We start from the raw sequence: 16,984 nt of genomic DNA, 5'->3' as shown, positions 1-16,984 counted from the left end.
TGTGTGAACGTGTGTGTGAGTGTTGATGAGTGTTTCTAAGTGTGTGTGTCTGAGTGTGTGTATGTGTGAGTGTGTGTGAGTGCGAGTGCTTGAGTGTGAGAGAGTGTGTGGGTGTGTGTGAGTGAAAGTGTGGGAGTGTATGTATGTGAGTGTGTGTGAGTGTGTGAGTGAGAGTGTGTGAGTGTTTGAGTGTGAGAGAGTGTGTGTGAGTGGGTGTGAGAGTGTGAGTGAGAGTGTGTGTGTGTGTGAGTGTGTGCGTGAGAGTGTGTGAGTGTGTGTGTGTGTGTGAGTGGGTGTGAGTGTGTGAGTGTTTGAGTGTGTATGTGAGAGAGTGTGAGTTTGCGTGAATGTGTGAGATGAGAGTGTGTGAGTGTTTGATGAGAGAGAGTCTGTATGAGTGGATGTGAGTGTGGTCATGAGAGTGTGTGAGTGCGTGTATGTGAGTGTGTGTGTGTGTCAATGTGAGTGAGTGTGTGTGAGTGTGCCAGTGTACAAGACCGTGTGAGTGTTTGTGACTGAGTGTGTGAGTGTGCATGTGAGTGAGTGTGAGAGTGTATGTGTATGAGTGCATGTGAGAGTGTGCGTGAGTGTGTGTGTGTGTATGTGAGAATGTGTGAGTGTGTGAGTGAGAGTGTTTGAGTGTGAGAGAGTGTGTGTGAGTGCGAGTGAGTGTGTGAGTGTATGTAGGTGAGAGTGTGTGAGTGTGTATGTGTTTGAGTGAGAGTGCGAGAGTGTTTGAATGTGAGAGAGTGTGTGTGAGTGGGTGTGAGTGTGTGCGTGACAGTGCGTGAGTGTGTGTGCGTGTTTGAGTGTGAGAGAGTGTATGGGTGTGTGTGAGTGTGTGAATGATTGCGTGAATGAGTGTGTGTTTGTGTGTGTGAGAGTATGTGAGTGTGTGTGTTTGTATGAGTGTGTATGTGATTGTGTGTGTGAGTGTTTGAGTGTGTGTAAGTGTGTATGAGTGTATGTGTGTATGAGTGTGTGTGTTTGCGTGTGTGAGTGTGAGAATGTGAGTGTGTGAGTGTGAGTGTGTGTGTGTGAGTGTGTGCGTGACAGTGTGTGAGTGTGTGTGTGTGTTTGAGTGTGAGAGAGTGTATGGGTGTGTGTGAGTGTGTGTGTGATTGCATGAATGAGTGTGTGTGAGTGGGGGTGTGTGAGTGCATGAATGAGTGTGTGAGAGTGTGTGTGTTTGTAAGTGTGTGTGTATGTGAGTGTGTGTGTGAGTGTGTGAGTGAACGTGTAAGTGTATGTGAGTGTGTGTGAGTGTGTCTGTGTGAGTGTGTTTCTGTGTGTGTGTATGTGAGTGTGTGCGTGAGTGTGTGTGAGTGTGTGTGTGTGTGTATGACTTTCTGAGTGTGTGTGTGTGTGTGAGTGTGTGTGTGTGTGAGTGGGTGTGTGTGGGTGTGACTGAGTGTGTGAGTGTGTGGGTGTGTGTGAATGTATGTGTGTGTGTTTGTTTGCGTGTGAGTGTGTGCGTGAGAGTGTGTGAGTGTGTGTATGTGAGTGTGTGTGAGTGAGTGAGTGAGAGTGTTTGAGTGTGAGAGTGTGTGTGTGTGAGAGAGAGTGTGTGAGTGTTTCTAAGTGTGTGTGTCTGAGTGTGTGTGTGTGTGTATGTGAGAGTGTGTGAGTGAGAGTGCTTGAGTGTGAGAGTGTGTGTGGGTGTGTGTGAGTGAAAGTGTGTGTGAGTGTTTGAGTGTGAGAAAGTGTGCGTGAGTGTGTGTGAGTGTATGAGGTGTATGTGGGGCTGTGTGTGTATGTGTGAGTTTGTGTGTGAGTGTGAGTGCGTGAGTGTGTGTGTGAGTGTATGTGTGTGTGTTTGTGAGTGTGTGTGTGAGTGTGTGAACGAGTGTGTCATTGTGCATGAGTGTTTCTAAGTGTGTGCGTCTGAGTGTGCGTGTGTGTGTGTGGGGGGGGTGTATGTGAGAGTGTGTGTGAGTGTGTGAGTGAGAGTGTATGAATGTTTGAGTGTGAGAGAGTGTGTGTGAGTGGGTGTGAGTGTGTGAGTGTTTGAGTGTGAGTAAGTGTGCATGAGTATGTGAGAGTGTATGAGTGTATGTGGGGCTGTGTGTGTATGTGTGAGAGTGCGTGTGTGTGACTGTGTAAATGTGTGTGTGAGTGTGAGTGCGTGAGTGTGTGTGAGTGTATGTGTGTGTGTTTGTGAGTGTGTGTGTGAGTGTGTGTGAGAGAGTGTGTATGAGTGTGTGTGTGTATGTGAGAGTGTGTGAGTGTGTGTGAGTGAGAGTGCTTGAGTGTGAGAGAGTGCGTGAGTGAAAGTGTATGAGTGTGTGTATGTGAGTGTGTGAGTGAGAGTGTGTGAGTGTTTGAGTGTGAGAGAATTGTGTGAGTGGGTGTGAGTGTGTGAGTGAGAGTGTGTGAATGTTTGTGTGTGAGAGTGTGTGTGTGAGAGTGTGTGTGTATGAGTGTGTATGTGATTGTGTGTGTATGTGTGTGTGTGAGTGTGTGTGAGTGTGTGTGTATGTGTGTGTGTGTGTGAGTGTATGTGTGTGTGTGTGTATGTGTGTGAGTGTGTGTGTGTGTGAGTGTATGTGTGTGTGAGTGTGAGTGTGTGTGTGAGTGTATGTGTATGTGAGTGTGTGTTGATAACAGTCATTTCCACAATGTAACTGAAGTCCCACATCTCTTTGGCTTTCGAATGCAGCTCCGACCCCCTTCAACAGAAACATGTCACACTTTCCTACCTCCCCTTGTTTATGGAGATATAGTCATAGAGATGTACAGCACGGAAACTGCCCCTTCAGTCCAACCCGTCCATGCTGAACAGAGATCCCAACCTATTCTACCCCCATTTTCCAGTACCCGGCCCATATCCCACCAAACCCTTCCTATTCATATACTCGTCCAGATGCCTTTTAAATGTTGCAATTGTATCAGCCTCCACCACATCCTCTGGCAGCTTATTCCATACACGTACCACCCTCTGCGTGAAAAAGTTGTCCCTTAGGGCTCATTAATATCTTTCCCCTCTCACCCTAAGCCCTCTCGTTCTGGACTCCCCGACCCAGGGAAAAGACTTTGTCTATTTATCCCATCCATGCCCCTCATGATTTTATAAACCTCTATAAGATCATCCCTCAGCCTCCGAAGCTCCAGAGAAAACAGCCCCAGCCTGTTCAGCCTCTCCCTACAGCTCAAATCCTCCAACCCTGGCAACATCCTTGAAAATCTTTTCTGAATCCTTTCAAGCTTCACAACATCTTTCCGATAGGAAGGAAACCAGAATTGCACGCAATATTCCAACAGTGGCCTAACCAATGTCCTGTACAGCCGCAACATGACCTCCCAACTCCTGTACTCAATACTCTGACCAATAAAGGAAAGCATACCAAACACTGCCTTCGCTATCCTATCTACCTGCGACTCCACTTTCAAGGAGCTATGAACCTGCACTCCAAGGTCTCTTTGTTCAGCAACACTCCGTCAGACCTGACCATTAAGTGGATAAGTCCTGCTAAGATTTGCTTTCCCAAAATGTAGCACCTCACATTTCTCTGAATTAAACTCCATTCCTCAGCCCATTAGCCCATCTGGTCCAGAGCCCGTTCTGCTCTGAAGAGGCCGGAATTCTTTTTTAAATTGACCAATCCAGGGGAGGAAGTGAAAAACATTGGAACCAGGCACTTGTTTTCCTGAAGAGGGGATCTGGGAGAGCAAGATCCCAAAGCTCAGTCTAAAACTGTTCTCAGTAAATGAAATTTACTTGTGGAACAAAGCTCTTAGTTAATGCAAGTGATCCATCAGGCAGGCTTACTGGCTATGGAATCTACTGAATAATTTGGTAATAAAATCATCTGCACAGAAGGCAATAAACTGGTTAAAGCCATAAAAGCTCAAGGTTAATTGTTCCAGGAAGATCATTTTATCAGAACAAACACATAAAGATGATCAATGGCTCATCCACCTTAGCTCCAGTTTCCTGCATTATTCCCACTTGCCTGTGTACCCACAAATCTATCAATCGCTGACTTAAATATACACAAAGACTGAAATCCTTGGTCTGTTGGAGTTTCTCAATTTTTCAGTGTCAGAATTCCTCCTACCCTCAGTCCTGACTAATCGTCTCATTCCTCTGAGTCTGTGACCTTCAGCTCAAGAGCACACAGATGGAGAAACTGCCCTCCCATCTACCCCGCAGAGCCACTTAAAAATGACGTTTCATTTCTCCAAACCATAAGACTAGTCCGTTAAATCTCTCCACACAGTATACATTGGACTGTGACTCAGTTATCTGAGGTCTGTGTCCTGACAGCTGATCAGAATTCTGACTTACTATGGGTGTTTTTAACTTTTAATTCCGAAATTTGTTTCCCTTGAAACAGGGGTGTTGCAGGTAAAAGGAAGGTATAAGGTCAGTACTTTGAGGCAGAGTGTCTTGTGGAGCCCATAGAATGTCACACCTGCAGACTGTCAGGAAGACGTCAGTCAGGTAGAGAGATACACAAGAGGAAGACATAACGAGGGGTTGAGTATCTGTACTCTCTCAACAGAAAAACACCTCTTGTGGACATTTATTATGTATCGCCCTTCCAACAATGCACAAGAAGTATGCGAAAGAGTTGCTAGAAGGGAGATGGTCTTCAAATGAAATGTTTACAAGCCTGGGCTGAAGTGATAGTGTGCTGTGAAGAACCACCAACTAATCACCCCAGCATTGCAGGAAATATAGTCTCTTGCTCCAAGTGCTAGAAGTGAACTAGATACCAAGCCATTCAAAAGGAAACAGGATAACAAAGATTGCAACTAACCTACAAAACCAAGAATATCAAAACCAGCTGTTTGAGTATCAGTGTTCCAATATCTTCATAAACCATCTACAGCAACTGATCCTGATCTCTTTTAACTTTGATCTTATGTTGGGCTCAGTCTTTATCCCTAATCACCATGCCTGGGTGCTGCATGATTAGTGATGTTCATGTTCAGCACCTGATAAACTCACTCTTATGTGAACTCATGTCAAATTGACTCTTTGCAAAACGTAAATCTTTTTTATCTGGGAGGAAGGAAAGGAACCTTGTTTTGAAAAACCTGGGGTTGTTTTGGGGGGGTGGGGGGAGCGAGGGGCTGGTGAATAGAGAAGGGGAACTAACTAATTCATTCCTCCTCGGCCTGGGAGCCTGACAATTTGGGGTAACTGCCTGGGACCGTGCTAACCTGGGATCGTCGTCCAGGGGCTGACCCCAGCATTTGGACTTTGGGTAGAAGATACAACAGGACGTAAGGACCTCCTGCTTGAATGACAACTACTTCCTCATTGGTTCAAAACCAGTGGAGGTAGACACAAAAATCTATTGCTGGAAAAAAAGTTCTTTTAACTCAAAGATAGTCTTGCGACTTTGTCTTTCTCAGGTAAGACTGACAGGATGTTGGTTGGAGGAAGGGAAAGGAGCTAAAGCTGCCGACCCCAGTTTGAGTGAAGTTGGTGAAATGAGTAAAGGAGTCTTCCCATTAACATTAAACTGAAAAATTCAAAGCCTCTGCACCTCTCAAGATGGTCAATGCTAGAATAGCAATTGTCAGCTTAAGCCAGCTCTGGTAATCTTTTTTCTCGAGGGACGACACCAGTCCCTATTTATGTTTCAAGTGTTTGTCTTAGTCGGTTTAGGTTCTCTTTGATTTATAAGAAGCTTTAGCTGCAGAAAGCGATATTTATAGATACAGAGTATCAGAGCATGGACTGAGGTTGTACCAGTCAGTTGTAGGGAAATAAAACACTTCACTAACTAATAGTCCACATTTTAGGACTGGATTGAGATTGATTCTCCCACACCCTAAGGATGCAAGCAGGTCAGTTTTGAATGTTGTTGATCTTACAAAGACGTAGCTGTTTAACTATCAGTTATCAGTTATCTCAGGAATTATTCTCAAAACTAATATTGCTCATTTATCCTGTCAGATGCTGGTCATTATTGTTTATCATCTGAGCTGATTTACAGCGATACACTGATCTGTCTGCGAAGCCTTTACCACATCAGGCAATTCATGCCACGTTTAGTTTATGTGCTAGTTAATTCTGAGTCTTTGTATCAAATTTCAATAATAATTGCAACCAACAAATTATGTCTGGTGCACGTTTTGTGGTCTGACCTCTTCCTTGATGACCTGATGGAGTAGATTCTTCATGCTCTGAGCAATGTGAGGATGACCACACTCTGGCTCCAAGCTTCACACTCTGTGATCTCAGTGGGAGTGAAAGCAACATAGTTCGAGAGGCAAACCTCCGACTTACAGTGTAAAACAAAAGCAGAAGAAACAGCTTTCAGCAAGGGGCTAGAGGGAGTTGAGGATTTGTCTAATTTCTTGGCATATATTTGTCAGGTTTGTGAAGGTTTGTAGCTCAGGTTGAGGTTTAGGGTGTAGGTTTGCTCGCTGAGCTGTAGGTCTGATATCCAGACCTTTCATTACCTGGCTAGGTAACATCATCAGTGGTGACCTCCAAGTGAAGCGAAGCTGTTGTCTCCTGCTTTCTATTTATATCTTTCTCCTGGATGGGGTTCCTGGAGTTTGTGGTGATGTCATTTCCTGTTCGTTTTCTGAGGGGTTGATAGATGGTATCTAGATCTATGTGCTTGTTTATGGCGTTGTGGTTGGAGTGCCAGGCGTCTAGGAATTCTCTGGCATGTCTTTGCTAAGCCTGTCCCAGGATAGATGTGTTGTCCCAGTTGAAATGGTGTTTTTTTCCCTCCGTGTGTAGGGCTATGAGGGAGAGAGGCCTGGCACTCCAACCACAACGCCATAAACAAACACATAGATCTAGATACCATCTATCAACCCCTCAGAAAACGAACAGGAAATGACATCACCACAAACCTCAGGAACCCCATCCAGGAGAAAGATATAAATAGAAAGCAGGAGACAACAGCTTCGCTTCACTTGGAGGTCGCCACTGATGATGTTACCTAGCCAGGTAATGAAACGCCTGGATATCAAACCTACAGCTCAGTGAGCAAACCTACACCCTATATATGTGTCAAAATACCAAAACTCAACTTTCCAACGCACAACATTATCAAGACTAAAAATAGCAGAGGAGATGATAGTTTTTTTAAAAACGCACTTGTGGGATGTGGGTGTTGTGCCTGCATTTATTGTCCATCCCGAGTTATAGAGTCATAGAGTTGTACATCACAGAAACAGACCCTTCGCTCCAACTATTCCATGCCGACCATAATCCCAAACTAACCCAGTCCCAGCTGCCTGCTCCTGGCCCATATCCCTCCAAACCTTTCCTAGTCACGTACTTATCCAAATGTCTTTTAAACATTGTAATTGTACCCACACCCACCACTTCCTCAGGAAGGTCATTCCACACACTCGACACTCTCTGTGTAAAACATTTGCCCCTCATGTCTTTTTTAAATCTCTCTCCTCTCACTTTAAAAATGTTCCTCCTAGCCTTGAGATTCCCTGTCCTGGGGAAAGACAATAACCATTAACCCTATCTATACCTCTCATTATTTTATAAACTTCTATTAGGTCACCTCTCTATCGCCTGCGCTCCAGTGAAAAAAGCTCCCAGCCTTTCTTTATAACTTAAACCTCCCACACCCAGCACCATCCTGGTCAATCTCTTCTGAACCCGCTCCACTTTGATAATGTCCTCCTATAACTGGACAACCAGAACTGGACACAGTATTCCAGAAGAGGCCTCACCAATCTCAACATGACTTCCCAACTCCTATTCTCAACGGACAGAGCAATGAAGACTAGCGAACTAACTGCCTTTTTAACCATCCTGTCTCTATGCGATGAAAACTTCGAAGAATCATGTACCTGTGAGAAGTTGCTGGTGAGCTGTTTAATTGACCCGCTGCAGTCCATGTGCTGTGGGTAGACCCACAATGCCCTGGGGGAGGGAATGCCAGGATGTTGACCCAGTGACAATGAAGGGGCAGTGATATATTTCCAAGTCAGGATGCTGAGTGGCTGGGAGGGGAACTTGTAGGTAGTGTGTTTCCATAGATCTGCTGCCCTAGTCCTTCTAGATGGTAAGTGTCCATGGATATGGAAGATGTTGTTAATCACAAAAATGAAGTGACTTGGGGTGGCTGGATCTGTATTCTGGAATTCCCTAGCCAACAATGGACAGGGTGTCATCCCACAATGACTGCAGATATTTGAGGGCTCTTAGGACTGGGCAATAAATGAAGTATATTCCCAGTAATCACATGCTGAGAATGTTATTTTTAAATTGCCCTAACAGTGATGAAGCTACGTGTGACTTCAGGGTGGTGTATGAGGTGCTGGAGATTGTGGAGATGATGGTGTTCCCACAACATGGCTGCTACTGTCCTTCAACAATGAGAGTGCAATACGAGTACACACTGTATTAAGCAATACGTGTACACACTGTATTAAGCAATACGAGTACACACTGTATTAAGCAATATGTATACACACTGTTTTAAGCAATACGCATACACACTGTATTAAGCAATGCATGTACACACTATATTAAGCAATACGTATACACACTATTAAGCAATACGTATACACACTGTATTAAGCAATACGTGTACACACTGTATTAAGCAATATGTGTACACACTGTATTAAGCAATACGTGTACACACTGTATTAAGCAATATGTGTACACACTGTATTAAGCACAGTGCAGCTTAGAATCTATAGCAGAGTGGCTATATATTAGTTCCGTAATTCACAGACATGGATTCATAATTCAAGCATGTTCAAATTCCAGTCTGACATTTTGAATGTGAATTCCATTTTAAGAATCTGGGAATAAAAAACTGCAATCAGTGAGAATGATGAGTTGGATTATGGTACAATAAGCTGCTTAAATTCTATACTTAGGGAAACAAAACCTGATGTCATTTCATGGTCTGTTCTTTCAAACAGCCCTCAAAGGTAGCCCGGTAAACTATTTAGATCTGGCGATAAAGCAGTGAATTAAAAACTCTTGTGGATTGGACACTCACTGGGTGTTAGCAATGGGGCGATGGGAGCGGGGTGGATGTTGATTCTAAGAGGCAGAGGATCGTATCAAGTAAACTGCTGTTCCCTGGGCGATGGCAAACATCTTCAATGTTGTTACAGCTGTACATAGTCTGGGTGAATGTCAAGTATTCCATCTGACTCTGATATAAAATATTTTCAATGTTCAAGCACTACCACCAGTCAGGAAGTGAGTCAGCGTTTGCAGAGTCCCAAGCAGATGCACCGTTCCTGTGGCCAGTCATTGTCCTGGGTTGGTGATGAGCCCTCTGTACTACAAGGGATTTATAGGGTGAATGACACTGTGACAGCAATGCCATTGACGTTTGGGAGATGTGATTGGACATTGTCATCTTTTTTATTCATTTATGAAATGTGGGCGTCACTGATTGGCCATCATTCCTTGCCCATCCCTAGTTGCCCTTGAGAAGGCGGTGGGGAGCTACCTTTATGAACCGCTGCAGTCCATGTTCTGTGGGTTGACCCACAATGCTGTTAGGGAGGGAATTCCAGGATTTGGACCCAGCGACACTGAAGGTACAGTGAGATATTTCCAAGTCAGGATGGGGAGTGGCTTGGAGGAGAACTTGCAGATGGTGATGTTCCCCATGTACTGGGAGTCCTGGTCCTTTGCGATGCAAGTGGCCATGGGTTTGGAAGGTGCTGATGAGGGATCTTTGGTGATTTTCCTGCAGTATATCTTGGATATGGTACACATCGCCACTACTGAGCATCAGTGATGGAGAGAGTGATTATTTATGCAAATCAAACAGGCTGCTATGCCCTGGATGGTATCAAGCTTCTTGAGTGTATATTGTCACACTGAGTTAGTGTGTTGATGCTCCAATGTAACACAGAGGAAATACTGTACTGCCAGAGATGGGTCTTTTGGATGAGATACTAAATTGAGGCCGCATTTAGCTGCTCAGGTGGATGGAAAAAGAATTCAAGCAGTATTTTGAAGAAAGGAAGGGGAGTTACCTGCGCATCTTAACCTAATCACAGTTCACCTTACAATTAGCAGGCTGCTGTTTGTGGGATCCTCCTGTGCACACATTGGCTGCCATGTTTCCTACATTTCAACAGGGACAGCTCTTCAAAAAACGCATCGTCATCTGTCAACACGTCATTATCCGCAAAGGTCTTTGTAAATGGTACGGGAGAGTTCCAAACTGCCTCAGCGACCCGAGTAAATAATCCAACAACAAACCTGTCAGTGGTCTCTGGATCGAGTCATGGATCCTTCGCACCATTGAGGGTCGGACTCAGCTGTGTGATGTTCACACAGGCCGCAGGCTGTCAGTGCAATGATCCGAGAGGGAGGTTGAAGCCTGCCTGCTCCACGTGCTGCTCCTGAGGGCGGCTATTATGTCGATGCTGTCAAGATCTTGGGGCCAAACCATTGGAAGTGAGTGTCTGTATCTCAAACACGTCTTCCATTAAGAGTCTGTGGTGTAGGTTGGAACTGAAAATGTGTTGCTAGAAAAGCACAGCAGGTCAGGCAGCATCCAAGGAGCAGGAAAGTCGACGTTTCGGGCATGAGCCCTTCATCAGGAATGTGATTATGCCCGAAACGTCGAATTTCTTGTTCCTTGGATGCTGCCTGACCTGCTGCGCTTTTCCAGCAACACATTTTCAGCTCTGATACTCCAGCATCTGCAGTCCTCACTTTCTCCTATAGGTTGGAAGACTGGCATTCTGGAGTTCTGCAATTTTATTTCTCTATTTTCTAAACCTTGGAACTAAAGAAGCCGTAATGAGGCCCCGTTGAGGCTAAGGTGGGGCTGTAAGTGGTGATGTATAAATTTTTCACTGGACTCATTGAATATATGTGACAATTAAGATAATTCATTGATTCGGATCAGTTTAGGATATCCGGTCAGCATGGATGAGTTGGGACGAAGGGTATGGTTTTGTGCTGTGTAACTCTATGGCTGTTAACATTCTTGAGCTGTTCAGGGAGAGTTGGGCATCGCAGGGAGTGGAGTGCATCATTTCCCCCTCCAAGGATTTAATCCCCACCCTCCCCTTCACTGTTTGATCACACAGCGTTGCTCTTTGATGTGAAGGGCACTACTTGTCACAGGCCACTCGGGTGTTTCCGTTCTTCCTGGAGGTGGGAATTGAATAAAGATTTGTGCACCTTGTGTCTCTCACTGTGTCTCACACCTGCACACACACACACACACCATGGGGGCTGGGGGGGAAAATAAACACTACCGCAGTTAGGCGGGAGTGTAAGGGAAATTAATAACAAAAAAAACAGGAGATTTAGTGTCTCCAAAGAAAAAAACGAAGTCTCTGGCTGTATGACTGTCACTCTCCACCTACAGCCAGATAGAGTCTCAATATTTTATCAAATAATGCCATTTCTAACATTTCAGCACTCCTTCCACTGTGAGTTCTCAAATGCAATCATATGATCATGTCTCAGGTGAAGTTGGTCGGCAATTGCTTCATTGGAACAATCTTCCTGGCAGCAAACAAATCCTTAGTGGAAAATTAGATTCTAGATTAGTGTGGTGCTGGAAGAGCACAGCAGGTCGGGCAGCATCCGAGGAGCAGGAAAATCGACATTTCGGGCAAAAGCCCCTCATCAGGAATACAGGCAGAGGGCCTGCAGAGTGGAGGGATACTGTCCCTTCATGAAACTAGAACTACAATGGTCAAAACAGAGAGAAGATCCTGTGCCAGCACTTTGAAGAGGAACAGAAGACTTTATAGACAGAAGCACAGAATACAAAAGAATACACAACAAAGTTATGCTGAACCTTTCCACTGCTTGTCCCAGTTGAGAGTATTGCTCAATGATTTGTCTGGTTGGTGCATCAAACAATATTTCTCACTGTCTCTCAGTACACGTGACAACAATAAACCGAATCAAATCAAAGTAAAAGACAATCATTCAAGTAAAATTGAAATTTTAAAATCATAAAGTCATTAAAGTGGATAAATAATTACAAGTACTTCACACAGAGGGTGGTGGGTGCCTGGAACGTGTTGCCAGCAGAGGTGGTAGAGGCAGGCATGGTAGATTCATTTAAGATGCGTCTGGACAGATGCATGAGGAGGTGGGGAGTAGAGGGATACAGATGCTTAGGAATTGGGTGACAGGTTTAGACAGTAGGTTTGGATCGGCTCAGGCTTGAAGGGCCGAAGGGCCTGTTCCTGGGCTGTAAACTTTCTTTGTTCTTTTGCTCTTAATCTGTTGCAAAGTGCAGCTCTCCTTCATTTTCAGAACTGAAATGAAATATTGATTCACCATTCCATATTTTGTAAAGTTGTAGTTCACCTTGTTAGGCTGAATTCAATAAATTCTCAATCAGTTCCATCCTATTTGTGCCAAGAGATGGGACAGTCTCAAACTCTAGTCTTTCAATATCTCCATTGCTGGAGTAGTCAAAACCCTGTGTGAACTGTTAAAGACTTGATGTGAATCAGTTTGAACAGGAGCGATTACCTCATGTGTCTTTGAGGGTGTGTTTCAGGTGGATCAAGGAGAATGTCTCTGGACGTTTTGCTGTTTCATAAGCTCCATTGCTTCTATATTGCTGAGTGCGATGGTGAAGCTGCTAAACTGTTGGCACTGCTCATATTATCGGAATGGGCACTCCTTCCAAATTTATGATAAAAGAACAATTTCTCAAAATGGTAAGGATTCCGATTTCGAAGAGGGCTCAGATCCAAAGGGAGTTCAATCCCTGGAGAAAGTGAGGTCTGCAGATGCTGGAGATCAGAGCTGAAAATGTGTTGCTGGAAAAGCGCAGCAGGTCAGGCAGCATCCAAGGAGCAGGAGAATCGACGTTTCGGATTCCTGAAGAAGGGCTCATGCCCGAAACGTCAACTTTCCTGCTCCTTGGATGCTGCCTGACCTGCTGCGCTTTTCCAGCAACACATTTTCAGCGAGTTCAATCCCAGTCCAGTGTCTGGATTAACTTGAATGTTTGTCCGAAAGTGTTAATCACATGGTCTGCTTAAAAAAAAATCATTTAGGGAACCTATTCATTTGTAATCCAGGTCATCGTTCACAGGAGCACACGTTCCTGTTACAGAATATAATTAGGGGCTGGATTCATATCTGGCACCATTAAACACATCTGTGCATCAATGTGTAAACTGCTACAATTGACTGGAAAGATTTATTTTCGATTCACTGATCAAGAGGAAGGCCTGAAACCTGTGACATTGGATAAGTGAAATCAGAATAGAAGGTGAGGAAATAATGCAATGATTAATGGGTTATCTTTTCAAATCACTTCACTATCTCTGAAACTCTTGTGATGTGCAGTAGCTGCTGTTGGAAACATTGCTAAGTTACTGGGACAAGGCTGGGATTTAAACCCCAGGGATTGCAAGAGGAATCGCACCTTCACCTAAACCATCAAAGGGGGCAGGTACATGGATGGACAATGCATTGTTTTTAAAAAAAACTCACGGACGGGACAGGAGTGTGACTGGCTGGGCCAGCATTTATTGCCCTTGGGAAGGTGGGGGGGAGCGGCCTTCTTGAACACATGCTGTAGGTAGACCCACTATGCCTTTAGGGAGGGGATTCTAGGATTTTGACCCAGTGACAGTGAAGGAACCTGATCTATTTCCAAGTCAGGATGGTGAGTGGCTTGCAGGGGAATTTGAAGGCAGTGTGTTCTTGTGTAAATGCTGCCCCTTGTCCTTCAAACTGAAATGGTGGAGTGTATGGGATGTGTTGTCAAGTGAGCCCCAGTGAATTGCTGCAGTGTACCTTGTAGATAGTACACCCTGCTGCTACTGAGCAATAGTGGTGGAGGGAATGGGTGCTGATGGATGTGGTGCCAATCAAACAGGCTGCCTTGTCCTGGATGGTGTCAGGCATCGTGAGTGTTATTGGAGATTCACCTTTCCAGGTAAGTGCGGAGTATTCCACCACACTCCTGACTTGTGCCTTGTAGATGGTGGACAGGCTTTGGGGAGTCAGGAGGTGAGTTAGTCACCGCAGTATTCCTGGCCTCTGACCTGCTCTAGTAACCATTGTGTTTATATGGCTAGTCTGGTTCTGTCTGTGGCCAGTTCACAAGGCCCACATCCCACAAATAAATTTTTTAAAAGAAGTGGATGGTAAAGAATTCTGGGGAACCTGAGAAACAGATTTGGACAAGGACTCACATTAACTGACAGTAAACATACTAAAGATGTGGAGAGCAGTTATATTGGGAATCTAGGAGGAAGAAGATAGAAAAATTCACAAGATGGTAACGTCATGATGATGGGAGAGGCAAGAAGGGTTGCAATGAGAGACAGATGGGAGTCGAGAGGAGGTCCCTGCCAGGTAATACTCATGAAAGCCCAGTTCAAACAGAATGAGGTGGGTGAGAGGATCCTTTGCTAAGATGGGAGTAAGTAACACTCTGGTTTTAGAACCGACTCAAGCTTTATCGAGTTAAGTGTCGCTGGGGACAAACGTGACTGAGAAGGAAACATTTCTTTGGACACAGTGCTGGTTAAGGACAGGTATGGGAGCTGTGTCTGAGATTAGAAACAGACCTAATGGATACCCAGAAGAGAAGGATCAAACAACAAGAAGTCCGAGGTTGGGAACATCAGTTTGATTTCTGTCAGGCACATAGACAATCGGTGAATGGGTAATACTAACAATGGTTTCTGTCAGATGGGGTCTCAGCATGAACTAGACTGGTCCAGCTGTGACATGGTTTTCAACAACAAAGAACAGTACAGCACTGGAACAGGCCCTTTGGCCCATCTAGACTGCATTGACACATGACACCTTGCAAAAGTAAAAGGCTTTTGTCTCAACTTTGTGAAATACAACCTTCCCTGCATAAAGCCATGCTGCCTGTCACTATTAAGTCCATACCTTTGGTGTACTGTGTACAATTCTGGTCGCACCGTCATAGGAAGGATATTATTAAATTAGAGAGGGTGCGGAAAAGAGAGATTAGATTAGATTCCCTACAGTGTGGAAACAGGCCCTTTGACCCAATGTAAAAACATTGTTCCTCAGGTTCCTTTTAAACCTTTCCCCTCTCGCCTTAAACCAATGCCCACTAATTTTGAATACCCCTCCATAATGACCCTCGGAAGAGTAACCCACCCAGTCCTATTTTCCTCTGACTATTGCATCCAACGGGCTGCAACTATTTTTCACTGGAGGGTAGAGAGCTGAGGGTGACATTATACAGGTTTATAAAATCATGAGGGGCATGGATAGAGTGAATAGCCAAGGTCTTTCATCTAAGGTAGGGGCATTCGAAATTAGTGGGCATAGGTTTAAGGTGAGAGGGGAAAGATTTAAAAGGAACCTGAGGGGCAATGTTTTTACACAGAGGGTGGTTGAGAAACCAGAGGAAGTGGTAGACACAGATACAATTACAGTGTTTAGAAGATACTTGGACAGGTACATGAATAGGAAGGGTTTAGAGGGATATGGGCCAAGTGCTGGCAAATGGGATTGGTTTAGTTTGAGTAACTTGGTTGGTGTGTGTGAGTTGGGTTTTTTTTTCTGTGCTGTATGGCTCTATGATGTTATTGCTAAGCAGCTTCTTTGATAATTTCCCTGTCATTGAGGTAAGGCTCATGCCTTTAATTTCTTGGATTATCCCTGTTGCTCTTCTTAAGCAAGAGAACAACTTTAGTGACTCTTTAATCCTCTGGGACCTCTCCTGTGAATAAACTGCATCCAAAGATTTGGTCCCCCACTCCAGTAATTTCCTCACCTGTCTCCCTCAGTGTGCTGGGACAGATCCCATTAAGTCCCGGGAATACCACTACCTCAGCACTTTTCAAAAAAACTTAGCGTCTCCCCCTTTTATTATTTCGACATACTCTAGAATATCAGCATCCACCTTTTTGGACTCCACGTCCTTCCCCTTTGAGAATACCAGTGTAAAGTACTCCTTAAGGACCTCACCCACTTTCTCCTGCTCCCTACATAAACTCCCTCCTTTGTCTTTGAATGGACCTACCATTTCCCTAGTGACCATCTTGTTCTTTATATATGTATAAAACATGTTGGGATTTTCTGTAATCCTGTTTGCCAAGCTTATTTGATGGTCCCTTTTAGCCCTCCTCACTTATTGATTGAGTTCTTTCCTGCTATCTGTGTATTCTGCAAGGGCTCTGTCCCTCTTCGGTCAGCTAAACCATGACTAAGCTCTCAATTTACCTTGTCATCCAAGGTTCATCCTTCATTTTCACAGGAACGTGCTGATCCTGATCTCTAATCAATTGGGCCTTCAAAAGATTCCCAAATGCCGGATGTGGATTTACCGTCAGACAGCCGCCCCCGCTCTACATTCCCCAGTTCCTCCCTGATATTGTGGGAGTTAGCCTTCCCCCAATTTAGAACTTTCACCTGAGGATTGCTCTTCTCCAAAAATAACAAAACTTTAGGGAATTTTGTTCACTGTTCCCGAAATTCTCCACTGAAACTTGAATTTCCCGGCTGGGCTTATTCCCCGTTACCAGGTCTGATATGACCTCTTCCCTAGTTGGATGATTTAGATACTGTTTCAATCAACCCTCCTGAGTATACCTAACAAACTCCCCCCCTCAACAAGCCCCTGGCACTATGAGTCCCTGTTTTTAGATTAGATTAGATTCCCTACAGTGTGGAAACAGCGAGTCCACACCAACCCTCCGAAGGCCCATTCCCCTAGCCTATATTTACCCTATCACTGTGGGTAATTTAGCATGGCTAATTCACCTAAACCTGCACATTTTTGGACTGTGGGAGGAAACCAGAGCACCCGGAGGAATCCCGCACAGACTCAGGGAGAATGTGCAAACTCCACACAGACAGTCACCCGAGGCTGGAATCGAACCCAGGTCCCTGGCACTGTGAGGCAGCAGTGCTGACCACTGAGCCACTGTTGATCTCACCCACCACCAACAACCCTAATTTCCCAGTTCTCCACAATCTGCCAACACATCTGTTCCTCCCTCCCTCTGGCTGTGGGGAGGTCTGTTGTACAACCCCATTGAAGTGATTGCACCCTTCCTATTCCTGAGCCCTATAGAT

Source organism: Hemiscyllium ocellatum, chromosome 15 (genome assembly GCF_020745735.1).
Source record: "Hemiscyllium ocellatum isolate sHemOce1 chromosome 15, sHemOce1.pat.X.cur, whole genome shotgun sequence".
Lineage (NCBI taxonomy): Eukaryota > Metazoa > Chordata > Chondrichthyes > Orectolobiformes > Hemiscylliidae > Hemiscyllium > Hemiscyllium ocellatum.
The sequence above is the reverse complement of the archived record's forward strand: the minus strand, read 5'-3'. Positions refer to the sequence as shown.